The following is a 24,767-nucleotide window of genomic DNA, read 5'->3' as shown; positions in this document are numbered from 1 at the left end:
TCATTAGAGTCGTGTGTTGGTAGCATGCGTCCCACATATCTGCCCTTCCTGGCTTAGACACTTAGATGTTGAATTTATTGTGGCTGTTCCCTGGCTCTGACTTGTACTTGGATTCAGTCCCCCCAATGCAAAAATAGTTGCTTGGACAGGTCAGCCACCTCAGAGAGGACTGATGGAGGAGCTGCAAACACCTCGCTTCAGGTGGAACCATCCCACTGGAAGGCTGAAGCAGTGTGTCTGGGTTATTTGCTTTATATCTCTGAGAAAATGCACAGAATATGAAGATTCCAATTTTCCTTGAAGAAAAGCACATTATTCATCTTGTTGGTGACTGACAACTTACGATGAAAAAGAGTGAGCCTACTGTTTATAAATTGTCACACATGAGATAATATCACAAGTTAAAATAGTAACAGATTTCTTTCTCCCATATTTATCCCTTTTCCTTTTTCCACATCTCTCCCCAGCTTCCACTTCAAACTGAGTATCTACTTGCGGTGGAAGGATTTGACAAGACAATAGAACTGAAATAGCCTGCCACACGTGGACATGTTTTGTTTATCCATTTTGTTGAATACTTATGTTGTTTCTACTTTCTGTCTATTATGAGTAATTCTACCATGAACATTTGTGGACACATTTTTGTGTAAATATATGTTTTCATTTCTCTTAATGAAGCAATTCCTCTCTTGCATCTGTTCCTTTTATCAGGGAAGCCAGAGTTCACCAATATGCTTCCCCTTTGTTTCAGTGGCCACAGTTTAGTGACTTGGTCACCTCTGTCTGTAAGTGAGACTGGAAAAAAAAATGTTTCTGGTTAATTATAGTATGGGGCTTGAGAAAGGGAAAAGGGACTTGGGAATGACTCTAGGGTTATCCAACTAACAGTGTTCTTCCAGTGGGCATGTGCCTCCTGAATGTCTCCTACTCGTGTCAAAAGCATCTCAAAACCATCACATCCAACTCATCATCCACTCCCTCCACTAAATCCTGGTCCTTCTCCACCACAGTTTTCCTTCCGTCTCCTTTCTTTCCCTCACCCCTGGACCTAATCAGTCCCCAAGTCCTATTTTACCTCCTAAGCACCTGTCAGCTCTGTTCACTTCCTTCCATCCACTCCACACTATTTCAGGAACCTCCATCGACTCCTTGCATGAACACAATTGCCTCCACTCTCTCCTCCCTCCACCCGTCCTCTACACCTCTGCCCAGAACCATAGCTTCAAAATGCACATTAGTTCATGTTTCTGTAAAATTTAAAATCCGTTGAAGGCTTCTCATTGCAAAGACCAACATCGGTCTCATCGTCAAGCCCCTTTATGAACTCTCCTGCTCCAGGACTTCGCATAGGCTGTTCTTTGTGGCTTGAATGTTTCCCCCTGTTCCTTTGTCTCATTTTAATTCCTAATAATCCTTCAAAGTTCAGCTCAAACATCCTTCACTCTAAGAATCTTCCCTGCTTCTTCAAACTAGGGCGAGTCTTCTGTCCTGTGCTCTTACAACATACATTTTGCCTTCACTCATTTAACACATCCAGTTAACTCAGTGTGTGATTATGTGTTTAACATCTGTCTGTCCAGCATGAATGTAAGCTCCATGGGCCAAGGAGGTGTAGCCTTGCTCTCTGCATCTTATCCCATGCCTCACATAATCCCTCACACGTGGGAGGCACTCAGATAGTTGTTGAACATATACAAGAATAAATGAATTACTGAATAGATGGAAAGTACTGAGACCCAATTACTAACGCAAAGAAAGCCACTGAAGAAACTCAGCTAGTGGGGACCAAAGGGAGGAAGGGAGTTGGAAGAGATTTTATCTCCCCCAGGAAGCCCGCCTTCCTTGCGGACAAAATCCTCAGGCGGTAGCGCCTTTGGGTGCCTGATCACTAAAGCTTTCAACAGTATTTGCTCAGATATTATTTTCTGATCCATTCTTGTCTCAAGTTCAAGTCTCTTGAAGGCTAGGATGATTTCTGATCAAGCACCTGAAGAGTTCTTGCATGGCATTTGGTACAAGCAGATCTCCAATAAATACTTTGAGTTTCATCGAATCCTGATATTACTGAATTGTGCCACCAGAGGCTTCTGGTCTCCAAAAATATTGTAAGGAGAAAGCAAAATGTTGTAAGTGCTTTGAGAGCAAGGACAGTATATTATAACCTTCCCCTTGCCTGACACATAAGGACCTGTAAATGCCCACTGACTTGGGTCAGGCACTCCACAGGCGCTGGCAATGCAGCCTGTCCCACCAGCCCCACTCTCATGTTACCTCTTAACAGCTCTCATGGAATCCCCACTTTACAGGAGAGGAAGTACCCTCTACCCCTGTGTGAGGATGTGACCAGCTTCAAAAGAGCTTTTAAAAGTTCAGGGATAGAGGCTGTAGATCACCTCAAAAGAGATCTTTCCTTATCCACTTTCCTTTACAATTTAAGGAAAGAAAAGAAGGAGCACTGGGGCTCAAGCCCACTCTCTCCCAAGTGAAGGAAAAAGTGATTTTCCCTCATTCAGAGCATAACCAGAGATTTCTTCTTTTTCCCCAGCACAGTGTGGAATTGTATAACTCAGCCCAGTTCCATTGTCCCTAAATCCTAACATTTTACCTTTCTCTCTGATCTAATGACCTCAGGGGAAAGAGCCTTAGTACTGAAAATGCACAAGCCTCTCCTTTTGCTCAGCCCCAAATCATAAAGCAGGGCACTGTTTCAATCTGGGTATCCCCATCACACCTACTTAACACTGAGCACTTAAATCCCTCTGCCAAGTGGGAATATGCTCATTGCGATGTCTGTCTCGGGAACCTGCACCAGACAACACCAACCAGCTCCCCACAAACGCTGGCTGAAGGATTTCAAGGCAAGCAGAAACTTTTCCAAGAGAAGCTTGGCAGCTTTTGAATCAGATTTCAAAAAAATGTCTGCAAAGGCAGCAATATTATAAAGGTTTTTTATTCCTTGAACTCTATCCTATAGTCTTTTGGTTTTAAAAAATGTATTAAAAATTTACACATCTAATCCTTTGCACCCAGGTTTTCAAATCACTTGGCACAGGATAAAATGTTAAATATCTCTTATATATCTATATATAGATATAAATATGTATATAATGTGTGTGTATATGTATATATGTATATATGTGTATATATATGTATGTGTATATATGTGTGTGTGTGTGTATAGTGAGCAAGTGGACCCCAGGAGGGTGAGGACCGGCTCCAGCGTCTCACCCATCACTCTCTCCAGATCATGATACCTGGTCACGCACGCAGACAACTCAGGGAGGCCCCGCAAATGATTCTGGTAAAGAATAAGGAAACTGGGCTTCAAAATTAGTTTCTGTCCTTGCCTGCCTGTGACAACTTTCTCTCCCTGAAGGAAGGGGAAGGGGTGGGAACTCAGAACTGTCACCTCTAGCTGGAAGTCCCTCTGGTGGGGCAGCCCACCTCACACAGCCGGCCAGGCAGCTCTCCCCTCGCCAGACCTTGCTGACAGGGTGCAACCTACAGAACACCTCAGTCTCTGTTGGTGACATCACTGTCACCATCACTGATGCCATCACTGCTGGTGATAGTTTGCTAAGCACTGCTACTCAGACACAAACAAACTCATTTACAAAACAGAAACAGACTCACAGACATAGAAAATAAACTTGTGGTTACCAAAGGGGAAAGGAAAGGGGGATAAATCAGGAGTTTGGGATTACTATATATGAAGCAGATAAACAACAAGGTCCTACTATACAGCACAGGGAACTATATTCAACATCCTGTAATAAACCATAGAATATGAAAAAGAATATATACCGATGTGTAACTGAACCAGTTTGCTGTACACCAGAAACTAACATAGCATTGTAAATTAATTATACCTCAATTAAAAAGTTTTAAAAATAATAATGCTACTCAGACTCCTGAGCAATCTTCACAAAGGCTTTGCAGCCCATAATGCTGAAACCATTTTCCACATTCTCTGGCAATTTAATGTAGCTCACACCTCAAGAAAAGGAAAGTGAAGCACACTTTCAGTCTGTGCTTTGTATTTTTACTGTAATCTAGAGGAAAGGTCCTTGAGTGTCGCACCTCAGCTATTCTTTTCTTATGCAGTGAGTTCCTTTATTTAAAGAGAACTATCTGCCCTCTGAGTCCCAGGGGTTTTTTCCCTCCAGAGCAGCTGGGCAAATGCTGACAGCACACACAACTTAAAGAAGCTGGAGACTGTTGTGAGTTACCCTTTGCTTTTGAAACTTCAGAATAAATTGCAACTTGCACAGTCGTATTTGAATCAGAATTCTTATTCCCACTGGCAATTTTTCAACTCCCAAAGTTTAAAAAAGAAAATCAAAGACGTACATATCTTTTTAAGACATCACTCTGTGTTCTTCTAACTCTATTTTTTTATCTCTGTCCTTAAGACCATGCATTCCCTTTGGGCGACCTCCTTGATGAAGCCTCTGATATGAAATCTGCCTTTAGGCCACTTGGTCAGGATGGAATTCACCCTCCATTCCCCGCCTCAGCTACAGAACCAGAACTTCCTGATGCCAGTTGTCTACACCAGAACTGTCACACAGTGCTCCAGGATTTGTATTCTACGTAAAATAGAAACTAAGTGGAAAACAACAATAATATCAAAATGCTTTATCCCAGTGATGAGTGATTCTTGAAGTAATTGGTTTATAACATTTGATTCTGCATTCAGCTCAGTTTATGTGATCTCCTCCAGAATTGAAAACTAAAAGGGAGCAATTTAACCCTTAGCAACTTTCAACTTAAATATTAACTGCGATCCAATTATTTTGGAATAATCAACAAATGAATACAAGAAAGCATATATAATTGGAGGGAAATCAGTAGATTTTTGCTCAACCTAAAAAGTGAAAATCAATATATGATTAATGATTAAAAAGGAAGATGAGTCCAACAGCTTCAAATCTGTTGAAGCTGTTTCTGAATTAAGCTAGGCACATATAAATAAATAAAAAATAAAGTCAACATGGTACTGTTGGCTTTTTTGCCATCAGGACAAACATTAGCCTGTGAACCTGTCTAGTGATTTACTGAACAAGTCAGTGCCTCTTAGATTAGTTATACGTCCCAGTTATATGCTGGTCACTACATGCTACAGTGCCTCCTGGACCTGCAGGCACTCTGGGGCACAGTGGTTAGGAATATGGACATTGGGTTTAAGTCCTACCTCTGCCGTGCGCTGTGTGGTCTGCACCAGACGGACCCTACATCACTGCCCTGATGCGGGGCTGTAAGGATGACATCAGCAGACCTCAGGAAACTTGAACTTCCCATGAAGTCTGCCTAAGTCTACTACTGAGGGCGCCTGGCAGGAGTCCAGAGGGAGGGAGGGAGGAGAAGAGGATTCGGGTGCTTATTCCCTTGGCTCCTTCTCTGCAAGGCTGCCGTGGGCTAACAGTGCCCCTGCTCAGAGATCCCTGCTCCTTGCAAGACACAACTGGCTTCACACATCTCTCCCCTTCCAGGGTTTTGCTCTCCTCATCCATTCAGACCTGGGGTAGTAGCCGACAATGCTTCCTCTACATCCACGTTTGTAACTAGCCCATTTTGTAAATAAACCCTCCCAAGTTAACTGTTTTTATGTGTCATCTATGTTCTGTTTGGATCTTGACTGATAAACAGTGTAACTCTGGATAAATTACATAACCTCTCCATGCCTACATTTATAAAATATAGATAATAATGGGAACTCACGTCCCAGACCTGAGGATTAAATGAGCTTTGTTTTTAATACATATGAAATACTTGGAACATTGTCTGGCATGCAGTAAGCATAACTACTTCATTTTTATTTTAATCACCATCATCATCATTGTCATCATTAGGTGACACTAATAAACAAAGGTGACATGTCCTCTAGGAGCTAACCATCTGGTTTCTAGCATGCTGCTGTGTTGTTTGTGGAGACCTGTGATTTAAAGGGAAAGGACCCAGACAAATCTGACAATTACTACAGAAAGTAGCTTAAGGGAAATCCAGAGGTGATTTAACAGCACTGGGCAGTTAAGATCGATAGTCATTACCAGTGATCCCAAAGGATTTTTGCATTCAGTTGCTTGCTCTGCTTTTTCTCAAAGCCCTTTTCATGTATCTTATCCTAGATTCATAAATGTTTAGTGCTAAAGAAAAAAAGAAAAAAGGGAGTGGGGCTCTAACTAGAAACATGACCCCTCATTTCACACTTTATTTAGAAAAGAAAACTGATTTAACGAAAATAAACTTTTAGGCCATTTAGATGCAGACCTTGCATAAGAAAAATAAGTGCGGAAAAAAAATATTGGGGTCTTTTGATCTTGCTCAAGGGAATCTCAGCTAACCATATGGAGAGATTTATTTCTAACCAAAGTTTCCTAAATCCAAGAAAGAATATTATTGTATTCTCTCCCTAGAGAAAGGAAATGGATCTTAATAAGAAAAAAAAGAAGAAAGGAAACAAAGAGAAAACGGAAGTCCCCCATCCATCCTGCAGACTGATTTATAATACCCGTTAGATTCAGGGGAATATGAATTGCTGTGTGTCCGAAGCCTTTGACCAGGACTTATATTCTACTCGAAGAGTGATAGTAAATGGTGAGAGGTGGGAGGGAGTTATCCTTCAAAAGAAGAGGGAAACTTACAGGATATTATGTGTGTCCAAGTCAAATTGTGAGAGGCTCATCCCCTCAGGAGAATAAAGCGCTAAATCCATCCTTTCAAAAATTGGAATCTTTGGGGGAAAAGAAACTAGATCTCAACCCTAAATATTTTATTTCATCTCTCTGAGCCTCTATTTCCTGTAAAATGAGAGGGTTAAACCAGATGGTCCCTGTGATTCCTTCTAGTTCTTTATTTCTAGAATTCAGTGAATTTTAAATTGGATATTACAGATATCAAACAGTCCCCTTCCCAGCCTCAGATTCTATTACAAAGAAACAGATGAAGGCTACACCTCACTTGTGAAAGGATCAAAGTTGCTTTCTGATTTCTTTCTTTTAAAAAAAAAAATCTCTGAGTGGGTTTCTGATCCTTGAATCCAAAAATTCATTTTGAACTCACCCAGTTGTTTCAAATTCCTGGTGAACAAATTTAGTTAAAAGAAATTGATTTATGAGTAGCATGTCAAAGGCCACTTCATTAAAATGTCCAATTAGGAAACCCACTTGGAAGACTGAATTGAAATTAGAAGGATAAAAAGACTTCAAGCAAGGTTAGGAAACAAGCCATCAGCAGAGAGAAGATACTTGCATCACAGATAACCAGCAAAGTGCCAGTAGCTGAAGCTTATTAAAAACTGCAAATTAATAAGAGAACAACAATCCAACAGAATAATGAGCAAATGATTACAAACCGTTTACAGGAGAGAAATGATCAATAAACATTAAATATGCTCAGCCTCACTAACAATCAGGGATATGCAGATAAAAACAACAAAGATCATTTCACTTAGGCAAAAATTTAAATGACTGACAACACTAAGGTTTGGTGAAGATGTGTAGACATCAGGACACACGTGGCTGGCAATAATACAAATAAAAACAAACATTTTGGAGATAAGAGCTAATGAAGTTGAAGACAAGCATACGCCCAGGTCTAGTAATTGTACTTCTAAGTCTATAATCCAGTGAAACTCTAACATAATAGCTCAAGCAGGTAGCTTATAAGAACAAGTTTATAACAGCAAAAAATGGGTATAATCAAAATGTCTGTCAAGTAATGAAAAAAAGATCAATAAATTTGGCATACTCCTACAATGGGATATTACACAGCAGTTAAAATGAATGAGCTTTTGAGCCACGTGTACCAACATGAATTTGTAAACGTCTAGTTGTATATATTCATAATATTTCATTCATCTAGGGTTGTAAAATATGCCAAAAACTGTATTATTTATGGATACATATACATATAGTCGACAGATAAATTCATGAACGGGACTGTCTATATAGTGTTGATGTGTCTGACACCAGAAGAATGGAAACATCTGATGAGGGAAACAAAAACCTTGGAATAAGAAAGTGTTCACAGGGCACAAGGGATTTCCATGAAGTTTGTGTATTTAAAAGAAGAGGGGGGAAAGATCTACAGATGGAGTAGGGAAATGACAAGATAAGCCTAGAACCCCTTGTGGTACCAAGAAGTAAGGAAGCACTCCAAAAAGATGGAGCATGTGGGACGAAGGTAGGAGTCATCCCGAAGGAACTACCAAGGACTATGTCTAGGACACTCTGAGCAACAGAATAATAATAGGAATGAATTACAGCTTATAAAATAAAGCAGATTCCATGGCTGCATTTGAGATAATAAAATATTAAATAAATAAACAAATGGGAGAGAAGTCCTCATGGAAATAGAAAAAATCAGCAGTTGACAAACATCAGCGTAATCATCGTTGCAGGTAAGAGTCACCAATAGATGCTACAGATGTGATGAAAAACAGGATATTTGCATAGTCTCAGTATATTTCTGCATAAGGTACTTATTAATACTTACTCATTACATAGGGGAAAAGAGTAACTTCTCAATGGAGAAGCCTGGAAAAACATCTCCTCAGCCAAATGATCACAGTGAGCATCACCAGCAATGGAGCACATCATCGACACTGAGAACTTCCTGATGTGATGCACTGAAAGGACACAGTGTCGCTTCTGTGATGCTCCTGCTAAAAATGCGTAAATGAATTTAAGTATAAGAAAATACCAGACAGCTCTAAATTGAGAGACGTTCCCCAAAATAACTGGCCAGTATTTTTCAAAAGTGTCCAATCATAAAGGACAAAAGAAGACTGAGGAACTATCTTAGATGCAATATAGGATATCAGTGGGGAAAACTGGTGACATTCAAGTAAGGTCTGTAGATTAGTTAAGAGTATTGTATCAGTGTTAAGTTCCTGGTTTCAGTCATTTTACTACGGTTATGTAAAGTGTTAATATTTAAGGAGGCTACATGAAGGGTATGTGCAGGCTGTTATTGCTGCAATTTTTTAAGTCTAAAATTATTTGAAGATTAAACGTTTTACAAATGCTATGTAATTTGCTGCAGCAAATATGACAAAATGGCAAAGTGATTAACGGTAGTGAAGTATCCATTATTTGTACTTCTCTGTATGTTTAAAATACTTCATAGTAAAAGAAAAAATGAAGGATGTGTAAATTTAAAGTGTGAGTAATAATAAATTAGATAGTCCAAAAAGATATTTTTATTAGCAGTTTTAAAACAATGAGCTACTGTGGTGTGGACTCAGGCTTTGTACCTGCCAGTCAGAATCCTTGATAGAAAACTAAAAATACAAACACTGGCCTATTGAAAAGTCCCGGTCTTCTGACTCTGTTCTAAGCAAAATGCAAGGTGTTAATTTCCTTTTCCTCTGCCTGGTTTTTTCCTGTTGTTCATCTTAATTTCACTCAGACCATTACTACTCTAATATTCTTCTTGACTTGCTTGCTGCCTAATTCATCACCAGCCTAGACGTCTGGGGTCCAGTCATTAGGCAGCTTTAGAAGAAGTTGTCAATGCATAAGAAAAAAATATCTGAATGGAAATAGGGAAATCAAGTGTACAGACTAGCTGAGGAGATATTGAGCCTGACTTTGAAATGTTGAGCTTGAATGGCTTCATCATGACCTTCACGTGCAGGTGCCTTGCCGATTGTTGGAAATGTGGGTCTGGAATTTGGGACTGCAATTAGGATATGACCTAGCATTTGACGATTAACCACAGAAGATGTATGGCTTGATAAGACCACCAAGGTTTGGGAACAGAACCTTGAAGAACAACAAAATTTAAGGAACAGAAAAAAGAAAAACCAGTCTTTATTGGGAAAGTAATGAACTTTTTACCAATAGTGTTAAATGATGCACTAAATTCAAGAAAGATGAGAACTGAGTTAAAACTAGCAAGTTTGGTTATTAGAATATGGCCTTCAAGGCATCAGATGCAGCCAGATAGTATGGAGGGATGGTACTGTAAGAAGCTAAGGCCAAAGTACGTGGAAAGGGAATGGTGAGGCACAGATATTTGGTGGTGAGATAAGAAGGAAGAGGGGATGAGTTGTAGCCTTGAGGGAATAGCTGAACCCAAGGGAGGATTTTAGAAAAAGAAACATGAGCACACTTAACAGGGAGGAGAAGGAGCCAATAGAGAAGGAGAAAAATTGTGCCTCAGAAAGGCAGAGCAAAGTCAGGGAGGGGAAGGAATGCAGGTCAGGGTGGAGGGCCACACCAGCAAGAGCTGCACCTACTATCTTCAGTGAGGCCGTGAAAGAAAGACTGAAAATGAGAATATTGGAGGCAGAGAACTGAGAGACACTGCAGAAGCCTTCATCCAGAGCCTCTGAGAAGTCAAAGTCACCTGCTGAATAAGGAGTATTAGGGGAGAGACTGAAGGAAAGTAAGGAGGTTCAGGAGAAAATTGCACTTTTCAGCATAAGTGCAAATCCACAGCTACCCTATTTTCTCACCTGACTGTGGAGCAGCCCTGGAGTGGAAAAGGATCAATGCATATAGCATTTAACTTTTGCATTTGTTTTGTAACTTTATTCCAATAACTTTGTAACATAACTAGAATGGACATTACTAACCCTGTTTTATTGAGGAGGAAATCAAGGCTCAGTAGTTAAGTGCCTACCAAGGTCGTACATCAATAAGATCAAGTTTAGAACTATTCACTTCGTTCACTCTAAGCACTTTGCAAGAAAGGGCTACCTTATACAAATTCTCTACAGCCAAGCAATTTTTTAAAAAGTTCTCAAGAAAAGCTGCCAATGCGTGCACTGTCAACAGAATCATGCTTAATAATCTTATTAGTGGAACAAGATTCTTCATTAAATTTGTTACGTGGTTAGATGAGGGTTGGTGGCAGATGGTAGATATTGAAAGCAGCTCCTTACAGCTAAAAGCTGTTGGCAAGAGCGGTTAGAATATACAATGATGGATGACACAGTATTCAATTTAGGGAAGGTCGTTGAGTCTAATCCAGTGACCCAAGGGTCAAACTCAGGCTTAGTCCTATTTAGCATCTCACAAGATTCTTGCAGCATGCATAACAACATGCTAATAGAACCTGAAAATAATCATAACTGATAGGTGATGAAAATACTAATAAAGCAGGGGAAAGAAAAGAAAAGGAATTTTAAACAGTTTAGGGCTTAACATGAAGAGAAGAGGGTAAGGAATTATATAAGGCTTCAAGTGGAGAGATTTTTCCCTAAAAAAAGAAATGCAAGTATACTGTAGTGGTGGAGAACCCCTACACTCTTGGAAGAGGATCAAGAAGAACCTAGAAGGTGATCAGAAGAGAGGTAACAAGTGACCATGCAGACAGGACAACAGTCAACCAAAAGGTTCAACTGAGTCTGGAGTTAAAATTGCAACCGGCACGCTATCACTTGCTTCACAAAAAAAGGCAGGGAAGGAATGGATTTATGTGTTTGTGCACATAGGAAATACACACACAGACACACACACAGACACATAGATGCACACACACACACAGAATATCTCTGAAAGGATATAGAAGAAAATAATAACCTTGGTTACGTCCTACGAAACAAACTGGTGGCCCACAAGCTAAATCCCACCTACAGACTGTTAATGCTTGGCAGCACATTATGAAAACTTTGGGTATCTTTAGGCTAAGTGTAAATTCTCCAGTGTAGCATAATCCTCATGATTCTCTAATTTCACACATTTATGTTAGCTGCCTGGCCCTTAGAGGGAATTTAGTTGGCATCAACACACATGCCCCCACACACAGCCACAGCCACATATATAGAATCAGATAAACATAGAAAAGGGCCCAAGCAGATATATTTTGCAAGGCTAGCAACAATGGTGTCAGAGCAGTTAGATAATGGGTGACTTCTTTCATCAACATTTCTAAATGTCCTCCTAGAAGACGGCTGATCTTAAATTCATGTTTAAATGAACATCGTTTAGCAGTCTCTAGCCAAGTACAACCATTGACCTTCCAGGGAGATTTGGTGGGACCATTGTTCTGACAGATTTTGCTTTCTGATACTCCTTTATGCCTGCGCCTACGTCTTTAACACAACCCAGGGCGGCTGAATGTATACCACGCGTGGATCACGCATAATAACTGAAAAAGCAAAACCAGGCAGCATGGTGTCTACTTTTCAATAAAGGAAAATATTTAAAATAGTTTCTTTTTTAGTTTTCATTTTAATAGGTACTATTTTAATGGGTGGTTTTTTAAATGATTAAACAATAGTCCACTCTCCCAATCATCCAGTTCCCCTTCACAGAGGCAGCTGAAGTTACTAGTTTCTTGAGTATTATTTCAGAGGTGGTCTGTGCATACAAGTAACTTCAAATATACTATCTTTAGGGAAATTTTGCCCAGAGCAAGTCCACTGTTTTTATCTGGATATTAGGAAGATGACTCAGAAATGTACCTTTTTAAAATGATCTGAGCAGAGGTCACTTTCAATTATCCGTAGAACATCACAGCACTTGCTGGGACCAACGTGGGTAAGTTTCATTGCAACGGTGGCCACAGAGACCAACCGTTTTCTCACACTTCCTGCTGCAGGGGAAGCAAAGAGACTTGGAAGCAAAGAGACCAGCAGCCTAACCAAATATTTCAGCCAAGCAAATCGACTGTCTCAGTGCTTTTAATGGTCTCCCTCTAATCTGATCATTATTATTCCATTCCTTCCCTATTGCTGACAAAAAGCCTATAGAGAATAACCAGTTTCAAAAGTGAAATGGGCTTGATTGTGAAAATATGCAACCTTATGATTTTAGTGACAATTTATCTCTGTCAGAGCTAAGCGAATTCAAATCCAATCCATCATATTTCTACCTCCACATCTCCTAAACAATGCTGAAAAGACATGGTTGCATCTGCTTCACTTTAAGTCATTTATCATTTTTAAAGGGAGGGAGAAGAGAAAGTGGTTTCCCGCATAATTAGAAATCAAGAGATTCCCCTCTGTGAAGGCTGGATTCTAACTGAGGCGGGCGTCTTAGCTGAGGGGGTTGGAAGAGGGGCTGGGATGTGCGTGTGGACGACCGACAGCCCAGGTGAGATAAACATCCCTTCTTTAATAACCCATGCCAACACCACACTCAGGGGATTAGGGAGAGGCTTGCACTTATCATCAGGACCTTCCCACGTGACAGGTGACCTCTGCGACCTGGTCCTGACAGGGGAGAGGAGGGAGTTTAGGAAGCAGGGGCCAGCTCATCTCTCTCCTGCCTCTTCCCTCCTGCAACCTAAGTGGTGTGACTGAGGAGTGCTGAAAGGTGCGCCTGTCACACTAATCTCCTCTCCAGCCATTGCCAGAATATGGGGATGTGACGGGAAGGTCATGACACCCAAACAGAAGGCTCCCTCGTGATTTTCAGCTGTCACTACACAGGGTAGCAGGGCTCTCTTCTGCTTATTCCAGAGCCTGGGGTGGAGACTTTCTCAGCATCCTCTTCTGGCAAATCCTTTCTCCCCAGCTCCAAATAGGAAGCACATGCTGTCAGTTACTTAGAACAAGAGGCTATGAGGTGCAGTGGGGTGGGGGGTGTCAACCCTTATAAACCTTGGCAATTCATTCGGCTTTGCCCTCGGGCCAGCTGGCTTACCCACTACTCGCCCACTCGTGGCCCCAAGTCCACTGTCCTTACCTTTAGGAACAAATCTTTAGCTTTCCTGAAGCCGTCTGATTCCATCACCCCAACACCTCTTTAACGGGACACTCTCTCCACCACAGGTCTCCCTCTCCAAGCTCGCCATCTATCTTTAGCAAATCTAAAAACAGACGTCAGGAAGAGATTACGGTGAAGTGTATGGACTTCAGGATTTTGCCCATCACCTTCCGCTTGCCCACCCCATTCCCGTCCCACTCTGTGTCCACAGGGCTCAAAGCCCCCAGAGCTGACAAGAGACTCGAATAGCTCCACACAGTTCAGGGGTGGGGCTTGGGCGCTGCCTACTCTCTGAGGAAAATTGCCACCTGCTTCTCTTCCTTGTAAAAATGTCTACAAAGTAGATGAATCGTCTCAGAGAGTTCTACTTTTAACCAGTTAGGGGAATGAATGCCGCTTACCGGGTAACGTGCTGAGTCAGCTCTGTCTAAGTGAGCCTGCGTGCTTTCCCCTCACTGAAGGTGGGCGAGTCACAGACAGATTCCCAACCCAGTTGGCTCGCTCTACATAGGGCGGTGGAGGCTGTGAAAGGACCCTCACTCAGGCTCGGGACCCCCACCTAACTGAAAGCAGAGCCTAAGTGAGATTCAGGCAAGGGAGAGTATGGAAGTAAGACCCAGCTGGCCTTGCACCCAAAGGCTACGGGGCTGGATTAACGCTGGAGGTGGGGCACTCAGTCTTTGCTTTGGGTTATTTGCTGAAATAACATTTTAGTGGGAAAAGGAATGTTATTACAAAAGAAAGAGAGGGAGAGAAACCTAATGGTTTCAAGACTAGTGCTTGGCGGGCAATCTGAAATTAGGATTAAATGCCCTGTCTAATAGAGCGCCAACATTTCTCAAAGGGCTTCAGGGAACACTGGGTTGAAAGGCCTTTGGGTGGACATTGCTCCAGCAGCAGCCAGGTCTCCGACACCCACATCAGTCGTTCATCAGTAATAAATAGTCTGAATTCCACTCTGCTGGCTTCACCTTGCCCTTGGCTTTTTCTCTGGCCTCGCACTGTCTGCTCTTCCTCAAAAAGAAGCCACCTCTCCACACCCTGGGTTCCCATGGCACCCACAAGCACTTAGCAGCAGCCCCAGATGCCTGGAAGCCCCCTGCCCGCTGTCATTGACCCCATTAGCAGCCGTGACTCCAGCATCAGGCTCTTCAAAGACACCTCGCCCCTGAGTAATCCGGGCTGTGGAAGGCAAGCACACCTCTGAACCCAGTTCTTTGTCATTTGCCCAACCCTTACAGAGAAATAAAACAAAACCACACTAAATATCACATTTGGGGCCATAATAACTTGAGATTGGTATGAAATTTCTATCATTAGGGACTATAATAGTGGGGAAGTTGGTGGTCTATGGGTAAAGGCATTATAGGGTGACTTAAACTGACATCCATCTGGAAGCAAAACACTCTGTTAGTGTCAAAATGTGTGGTGCATACAAATTCTATGTGTAATTATCAGATGTAGACGTAGTTCATTGTTATTCCAAGACCTTACTTTTATGACAGCCTCATTTTATTAGAAAAGAGTCCTGTTCACCTCTAAAACCACTTCCAGCTGGTCAGAGATACCACCAACCTAGAGAGGGACTTGCAATGGAAGGATGAATGCCCCAGGGAGAGGAATCAAAATGTGAGGGTGAGTTTTATTCGAATGATTTTCTAGGCATTAAACAGCCCCTAGCAACACTCCCCTTCTCATTATAATTTTTCTGTGCATTTAGCTGGGAAACATCTGAAGCCATTTTCTTGATAACTACTAGATGAAAGTTTCAGTTGACTTTTTGCCATCATTGAACATGTAAAACAGCCAACATTTAGAGCTGGTGTTTAGGATTTCATCACACAATGTTACTCTCCCGCTCTGCTCTCGCTGGGAGCTGAGCAGCTTCCAATACTTGAGTCACGTGTAACTGAATAAGGTAACGGCTGAGTTTAAAGTAGTTAAGTGGAGAAAATGTTCATTATTTTACTTTTGCAACTGAAGGGCATCTATCATTTTTATTTGAAAAGTCAAACTATGTGATTGAAAGCAAAATAAGCATTGCTGTCTCATGTTTGTGAAATAGCCACTGGATGATCTGAAGGCAAAAAAGGAGCTTGGACATCATATTATTTAATAATTTTCTAAATAACCAGGAATGAATATGTCCCAAACCTGCAAATCTAGCGTAAGTGGACTTTGTCAGCTAGACATGAAACTTTAGACTAATGAACACAAGGCAGAAGATTATATAATGGCATAATATGATTGTGAGCCTGAGAAAATATCAAAGTGCATAAGAAGTCCCTTCAGACACTGATGCCAGAGAAAAAATCAGAGCTTCTCTGACCCAACCAAATATCTGCCTTCCAAATTAAGACGGTCTGACAGGCCCTTCCAGGTCATCACCCTGCCTGAAGCTGAGCAAACATCATTCCGGAGAGGCAAGAATCACCTATTTGTCAAAGCAGCTGTAGGTGAGGTCTCAGCTTTCCCCTGAAAGCCAGCGAGATGCCTCCAGTCTTTCACCCACTATCTTTCATCCAGCCTGAATCCCTTTTGCTGTGATTTGAGTCTATCCCCTCTTGGTTTACCCTTGGTGAAGACAAAGAACATTGGTCACCATCTTCTTCCACATCAATCCGTCATATCCTAACAACTGCATTCTGCCCAATGGCAGCCTTTTTCTTGATGAATTATCCATCTGCAGTCCTTTAGCATCTCCTCTCAGGCTTAATTTTTTTTAGCTCTTTAATCATTCATTTGGTTCTCCTCTGAACTGACTTCATGTCCCCCCTTCAGGATGTAAAGTCCAGGCCTGGACCCTGTATTCCAGTTGTGCACTGACAGTGCTGATTAGAATAAGGGTCTAACTTACAGACCAAGCAGAGACATAGAAGGGAAGAAAGACCAGAGATGGAAAGTCACAACAGACTTCCAGTCTTTGCTCTGAGTCTGTTTCCAAGGTTCCAAGCACCCCTGTTGCTTATTAATCACTTCCCTGCTTTTGCTTAGGTTGGCTCCACTGTTTTCTGATACTTACACACTTTTCCCCACAAATACAACATTTGTGTTTAATAGCTGCTGCCAAACACAGCTGCTTTAAGACTGGCAAGGCTTAGGTACAGGGCAAGGAAGAAAGAGGGCCTTCACAGCAAAATGCCAAATCATGATCTTTTGACCCTGTCTGGAGACTGTGTCCTAGAAATTCCCTCTTCCACCTTTGACCCACCACCACTTAAGCCCCGTGACTCTTGCAGATTTGGTACTTCTGGCTAGCTCCACCTAGATGACCAATTCATCGTTATCTTAGATGATAACCCCCAACTCAACTTTCCCAGCTGCACAGCCCCAGCCCCCTCCCCAGTCCTCACTAGGGTCACAGCCATCTATCCCATCATTTCACAGATGTGGAAACAGAGGCTGAGACAGACATAAGTGACGGCATCTAAGTGTTTAGCACTGAGACATCCCATTCACTTGACTCCTGCCAATCAATCCATGGCTTGCCCCAGAGTCCCTGAACTCCCTAGCAATGCCTAAGTGATTAGAGAATGTTCTACGCCAACTTTCAGCAATGTGACGTTCATCACAGTGTTTAATGGTTCTCTGGCTCTGTTTCCCCATCTGTTTCTCAGGGTATTTTGTTTCTCTGAACGCCAGCTCCCACGGACGCATAGCCCAATGTCAATGGCCTTGACTGCCAAATCACAAGGTCCCTCTTGTCTCTATCCTCAGTTTCCCTTCAAAAGCTACTTATTTTAACCCCATGACTATTAACAGAAAGAATAGCTTCCAGACAATGTATCTCAGAAAGACTGTCCCCTAGAAATATGAGACATCTGTCTCACTATCTTTTCATTTTTCCCCTTATCAAAAGGGGTAAAAATGATCTTTCTTAATATGCAGATTACTACTTACTATGTGAATTGTTTTCAAACTCCCTCTCTCCTAGCTGAAAAACCCTTCTTTGGCATCATGAAATATTTTCATTTCCATATAGAGATTATATCTGCAATTATTTCCCTTGAAGTACAGTCAGTTTACAAGGTTGTGTCAGTTTCTGGTGCACAGCATAATGTTTCAGTCATACATGTACATACATAGATTCCTTTTCATATTCTTTTTCATTGTAGGTCACTACAAGATATTGAATATAGTCTTTCTTCCTTCCTTCCTTCTTTCCTTCCTTTCTTTCTTTCCTTCTTTCTTTCTTTTTTATTCAGGTTCACACCTCTGCACTAATCCCTTCTGAATTCATCTATTTTTATCTCTATTTATTTCCCCAGTCTCCTGTTTGATATCTAGCCTGAGTCTCTGCCATTCTGGCTACTTTTACCTTCTGAAATTCCCATTTTAGGGTCCTCTAAGAACTTAGTCAGGTTTTATTTTAATTTAATTTCCCATCAATCATTAACATTGCTCCTGAGCATTTACCTTGTATTTTAATAACTGGTCATATCAGAGGAGATCTAACTTGACTTTCTTGGGCAATTTTGTTGTACATATTTTGTGTCCTATTCTATTTCTAGCCTCCTCTCTGTAGTCTATTCACATTTGCTGGGACATTACACCTAATCCATTATCTAGAAAATGGAAATATAATACTAAGTGGCTTACTGTAGCCCCCATTCCTTTCATAAGGTCATAAAAATTTGTAACATTTAAAAGCCAATGATCCCTGAGGTCATTAATTTCCAAAAAAGAACAAGTTTATTCTTGTGGAGCAGAATCTACATCAGATGTAGATTTCACATTATAAGAAATGTACCCTTAATGCACAAAATCAGGGCTGCCGGCAAGCCCCCAGCAACCGTTCAGTGCCCTGATGGTGCAAAGCCCATTAGACGGAGGCAGGTGGGCTCTTACCATTCAGAGGTAAGGACCGGTATTTCAGCAATTCACTTTAGCCTCGATATCAGATGTGGCTTCACAGAGAGATAATGACCCCCTTCAAACAATGGGAAATAACTGAGAAAAGTCATTATGTCACCGTTAAAAAATGTACTCGATTATCCTGCTCTAGCAGTTACCTAATCTGAGTTTTATTTCCAAAGGCTCCTGAGTGGGAAGACTTAAGAACTCCACATACCTAGCTCATGAAGTAATTGCTTTCAATGGCCATCAGATAGCGGGAGCAGAATGAGGGGTGAGGTAACGGGAGTGAGCTAGCAGCTAAAGGACCTCTGACGCTACAGCCCGCTTGACAGAGCTCTTTCTCTCTAAAACCAGTTGGAGAAAAGGCAAGGTCCTCATCTGGCAGATGAGGCCTGCTTGCAGGACACCAGCTGGCCTGAGGTGATTTCTCCGGAGCCATCTGCCTCCAAAGAGGCCCTCACCTGGGCTCTCAGCCGTCTCCCGAGGGAGCCCCAGGCTCTGAGCGATACCGATCCCCACTGACAGCCACCTCTCCAGACAGCCTCCTCCCGGAGCAACCAGTTGTCCAGGTATTAGGTTCAGGCTCTCAGCCCAGGGCAACTGCACAACTAACCTTTTCTGTTGACCTTCTTTCAAGCCTTCTGCTTCCACTCAGCTCCTGTGAGTTCCCAGGTCTCCTAAATTCCTGATGAAAAGAAGCATAGCACATAGACATTTCGTGTCACTGAAAACGGGTCCTTCCACATCCTCCCAATTAAACATTAGGCAGCCATTTGAAATGATGCAGTTATAGCTACTGACCAAAAAAAGTTCACCCCAGATTGTTAACTTGAAAATGCAGATAATAAAGCATTAATTTGACAGTGTTTTTTAAAATAAATGTTTATGTGAATATATTTTTAAAAGGCGTTAAAAATGTCTGTTAGGACTTAATATCAAAATATGAACTGGCCAGAGAAAGACAAATATTATATTACTTACAAGTGGAATCTAAAAAATAATACAAATGAATCTATATACAAAACAGAAAAAGACTCACAGACAGAAAACAAACGTATGATTACCAAAGGGGAAATGGGGAGAGGTGGTAAATTAAGAGGCTATGATTAGTAGGAAGGGCTTAGCTCAATTGGTAGGGTACATGCGCTTAGCATGTATGAGGTCCTGGGTTCAATCCCCAGCATCTCTGTTAAAAATAAATAAATCCAATTACCCGCCCACCCCACCAAAAATAATAACACAATATATAAATAAATAAAATATTTTAAAAAGAGGATAGGATTAACAGCTACACATTTAAATATATAAAATAGATTTTAAAACAAGGATTTAACTCTATAGCACAGGAAACTGTAAAGTCTTGAAATAACCTATAATGGAAAAGAATGTGAAAAATAAACATAACTGAATCACTCTTACAACACCTGAAACTAACACAATATTGTAAATCAACTATACTTCAATTTAAAAAAAAATGAACTGTGGCCAATTCTGGAGAACAGAATTATAGGCTATTTTTTTCTCTTTGCTCACCCCTGTCTCCTAATTCTTTGGTGAATGTGCACTGTATGTGTGATTTTTTTTTAAATAATAAGTTAAGAGAAAGAAACTCAGCCTGTAAATATGTGGGGCAATTTTTTGCTCCTCTTTTTATGTTGGGGACTTCTGAGACAGCCGTTGTTGACCGGGGGTGGGTAGTGCCCTAACTCTGGGAAAAACCTCTGTTGGCCACAAGGATTCCTTGAGTACTCTGTGCCCCATGAAGGAACAAAAGAGCTTTATAAGGAAAATTGAGGACTTGGAGAACCATTGGTTAAACACAGAAGAACCACAGGAGGCTTGAAGCGGGTAGTCCAAGTAACACGGCCTTAAAGATTTGTTCAAAGGAAGTAAAAGTACCCTTTAAATAAAATATATTGATTTTGAAACTGTATTACTATGACCTTTCCTTGATGATCAAAAGTAGATAGAATTTTGTTCATCACCATCTTTTTATTTTTGTATTTTTACCACCTCTACCTAATATAAAACATCTGCTGCCCTTGGACTAGCTTCCAGTTCTCCCCACCACCCTCTGTGTACCCAGTCCCACCCCACAGCTACGACGCTGTTCTCAACTATATTCTTTCAGTTGGTCGGTCTGTGTTTCATATCATCTGTATGACTTGTTTGGCTTCAGTAAAATAAAAGCTTTATGTGGTTATTTAAAATGCAATGTGTGTATAGCTTTACCTCCTAAGAAGATTTGAGTTTGCTATTAAGAGAACCTGCTAGTTCTTTCCCTCTTCCAGAGTGACGGAGTTCCTGACTTTACCTAAGGCACACAGCCACCCAAAACAAAGCCCATATTTCTAGCCTCCTTGCCTTAGAATTGACAACGGGACTAAGTCCTGGACAACGAGACATACGTAAAAGGGCTGGGTGCAATTTACCCAAAGTGCCTTTAAAGAGAGGGCGTGTGCTTTTCTTTCCTCCTCTTTCTTGGAAATGTTGATGGGATGGGCTGGAGCTCAAGCAGTGAGCTGGGACCCTGAAGTAAAGTTCACATGCCAAGGAATCCAGAGCAATAATACACAAGTAAACTGGGCCCTGATGCTATTATGAGCCTTCTCCTGGGATGCTTTTCTCTAGATTTACTTTATGTAAGAAAGAAACTTCCCTCCAGTTTAAGCCACTGTTATTTTGGAGTTTCTGTCACTGATGAACTGAATCCTAACTAATAAAAACAGTGAGTGTATTTTCATTCATTCTACAAATATTTCCTGAGCACCTTCTGTGTACTGAGCACTGAACATCCTGGCTCTGGAAATACAGCAGAGAACAAAGCAGGCGGAGTCCCTCTCCTCCCCTCCCCTCATGGGGCCTCCATTCTAGTTCCGTATCCACACTGCGAGGCACCTAGCAGGTGCTGGACTATTTGATGAACAAGTCAACAAAGAGCTCTCCTGTTTATCTTTGGGTTTAAAACAGATTTTGTGTTCATGTATGAAGATCTCTGTACAAATAGTGCTCAAAAATAAAATCACAGCTGCTTTCACAAAGAAAATCACTTAATGGAACTTTCTTGTTTCCATACCTCCTCCCCACCCCCCCAAAAAATTAGGTAAACACATTAACAAAGCCTATTGTCTTTTGAATTATAATAAACAATGATGGTGCCATGATGACAGCTCAAAATAAGGCACTGTAGTGTTACACATACCCCTCTACGCCTCCATACAAGACTGATGTGAGACTTAAATGAGATCATGTCTCAGAAACTGTTAATAAATATTGGCCATATTCAGAGGACAATAAATATTAACAGCTTTAAAAATAGTCATAATCTTAACTTCAGTAATTCCATTTCTGGGAGTCTATCCTAAGAAAATAATCTGAAATATGAGGGGAAATTTTATGGGAAAAAAAAATGCTCATCCCAGAGTCATTTATAATAGGCACAAACCGAAGATCCAGTGACCTTTCCCTACCACCCTGACTCCCTTCCTATGGTGAGCTGAGGCCAACCACTCTGGCCCAAGCTGAGAGCGACAAACCCAGAACTGGCTGGGAAGATGCAGGCAGGGCTGGGAAAAGGCAGAGCAGAATGGAGAACTTGAGTGCAACTTCCTGGCAAGGCAGACTTACAGAGAAAGAATAGCTCAAGATGTCGAGTCCATCAGGGTAGAGTAGAGAAAGACAGCTGAAATGAAGCTTGACCCCTGAGATCAGGCTCCTTGAGGAAACATTCTAGAATGTGGATCCTGGAGAGATGCCTGAGTCGAGTGGGGAAGGGGAGGAAGAACCCTCCACAGAGCATCTCCAGTGCAGTTGGTGGGTGGGCCCTGAATAGGAACAAAATGTATTTTCATCATGAGAGAAAGGGCTAAGTAAATTATTGAATGCTGGAATAAGATATTATGTAACCATTACCAAATGCTGATTAGAAAGAATGTAGTAATCAGAAAAAAGCTGGACTATTGCTAAATATATACATTTATGTACATATAGTACATGTAGTGTACAATTATCTATTTACATAAAAATATATAATTACATAGTATATGTATGGGAAAATGTACACACTTACATATACATTTGCATGGTATGTACTTACATGTAAGCACATATGTGGATGTGTATGTATATACATATATGATAGTGACTATGCCATATGTATAAGAAAAATATTTGGAGGAACCATATAAAAATGTTAATAATTGAGTAGGAAGATAAAGTGATGATTTGCCTTTCTCTATTTGTTAAATTTTATTTAATGTGTAGGTTTTAATTAACTTTTATATTTAAAAGGTTGGATGTGAGGACAAAAAGAAAATTAGGCACATTTACCTAAATGTTAGATTACTACTCTTCCAGAAATTTGTTTCTCAAGAATAAAATATGCGTGTCTTAGGCAACAAGCCATATTTTCAGCCTCCTAAATCCTTTCCTCTAAATATCAACTGATGAGATTCCAGAGAAAGAATGTTCCTCCCTTGGACTACTTTTGGCTCTTTGGGAATAACTGTAACTCTTTCCTGACACAGGATATCATTTAGGGGACAAAACTCAAAAAACTCATTTATGGGATATACTCTTATGGTCAGCAATACCTGGATCCTTTCCAAAGGTTCTAACTTGCTCCCACGGTAAACCTTACTCACGTATCACTTAAAGGAACACAAAGGAAAGTGAGATGCTACAAATACAAGTGCTGTTATATTTCTCGCATTATATATTTTCTCATTTTTACTAGGAACTTCTTGCCAGAACGGGAGTCATTTCAGTCCCTCAGTTCACCAGGGCACAAGCTGATCTTTGGGTTTGATAACTCTAGAACTATGATCAGAATCAATTAAACTGTACAACACACTGACCACACGATTATCAATACCAACTATCAGCTCTGCCAAGGCCCTCCCATGAATTCTCTAAATCCAGTCAATTTGGGCAAATATTTAGAATGACAGCCCTAGTAATGAAATACTGACTTTGAATTTAAATTTTTTTTTAAGTTCCTCTGAACAGTTGGGGAAATATGAATGTGAGCTGAGTGTTAGATGAGATGAAAATGTATTTATTGTACATGGAAAGGTGAAGATCTTCCACTTTGAAAATTAAGTGCTAAAATAGAAAGTAAGGTATAATCTTATTCAAGGAACAAAAATACATATAAGCAGAGTTAGACGGGGATCTGAAAGGATATACAATGAAGGGGTTGGCAGGAATCATCTCTGGATAATAAATATCATGTTTTTATATTCTTATTTTTAAAATTTTCTATAATACGTATATATTGTGTTTGTAATAATAAGAGTATTTTCAATAAAAAAAAAGCTTCCCTCGGTTTTAAAAATAGACCCCTGTATTTCCTGGGTTTGGCTAAGTATCATATTCAGAATAAAATGCCATAACCCTTAGAAAGCCAGAAATGTGGGAAGCATCCTCTTAAATAAGGAATATAAATTTTAAAAGAAAGTCTCATGGGGGAAATTAGCTTCTGCAAGGTTCCCTGCCCAAGTTTGCCAGTTCAGAGTCTTAACATATTTTGCATAAGATTTCAATAAATAGATTTTAGAGTTGTTTACTGAAACCAAGTTCGTACTCTGATCATTTTGATGTTGCCCATCATTAATGACAATCTTCCAACAAAATTCTCCAGGCTGCAACTCTACATCTTAGTATCTGTTTATAGGATTTCCTTTAAAATATAACAGCTAGATGAACAAGCCTTATTTAAAATTTTTTTTATATTTTGGTAACCTTTAAATATTCATTTGTTAGAGTTAAATTTAAAGATAAATTATTCATTGACCACTTCAGCTGTAACGATTCCAAAGCAGCTGTTATTCACCTGGGCAACGGTCCTCAAATTAAAATAATTCTCTGAATCAGCTCTGGGCTTCATGCTGCTACTCCTTATGTTTAACAGATAGGTTGTAGCAGCTCCAAAAAAATCACTGTGGGCCAAGGAGTAAATAACCATTTTCAAAAGTATAATTATACACTGTATTTATATTAGAGTCAGAGATATGATGATCAGGTAAATAATTGAAAGGGACAGGTCTGAAACTAAACAAAAGGACTCCCATGGAAACAAAGGCACTTTCATACCACCTTTCAAGCAATACACATATGGGTAGAGAATGTTATTTTTTTTCTCAGCCCTCAAAGAAAGAATCATGTAGAAAATACATAATTATATAGCTCCCCTCTATCCTCCAACTTAAAGGTCTGCACCTGGAAAAAAGTAAAATAAAATTGACTCTA

At 40.6% G+C, this 24,767-nt stretch overlaps 1 long non-coding RNA gene across 1 annotated transcript in view; it reads right to left on the bottom strand.

Annotated features, from left to right (window-relative positions):
* Positions 1-19,206, bottom strand: part of LOC116664293 — a 94,547-nt gene extending 75,341 nt beyond the window's left edge. The window contains exons 1-2 of the long non-coding RNA XR_004320732.1: positions 19,132-19,206; positions 13,641-13,764 (exon numbers count right to left, since the gene is read on the bottom strand). This is a non-coding gene — a long non-coding RNA (uncharacterized LOC116664293). The remainder of the gene's footprint in view (positions 1-13,640; positions 13,765-19,131) is intronic.
* Positions 19,207-24,767: the final 5,561 nt, after the last annotated feature.

This window comes from Camelus ferus, chromosome 6 (genome assembly GCF_009834535.1).
Source record: "Camelus ferus isolate YT-003-E chromosome 6, BCGSAC_Cfer_1.0, whole genome shotgun sequence".
Lineage (NCBI taxonomy): Eukaryota > Metazoa > Chordata > Mammalia > Artiodactyla > Camelidae > Camelus > Camelus ferus.
Note: the sequence above shows the minus strand (reverse complement) of the source record. Positions and strands in the feature narration are given on the sequence as shown.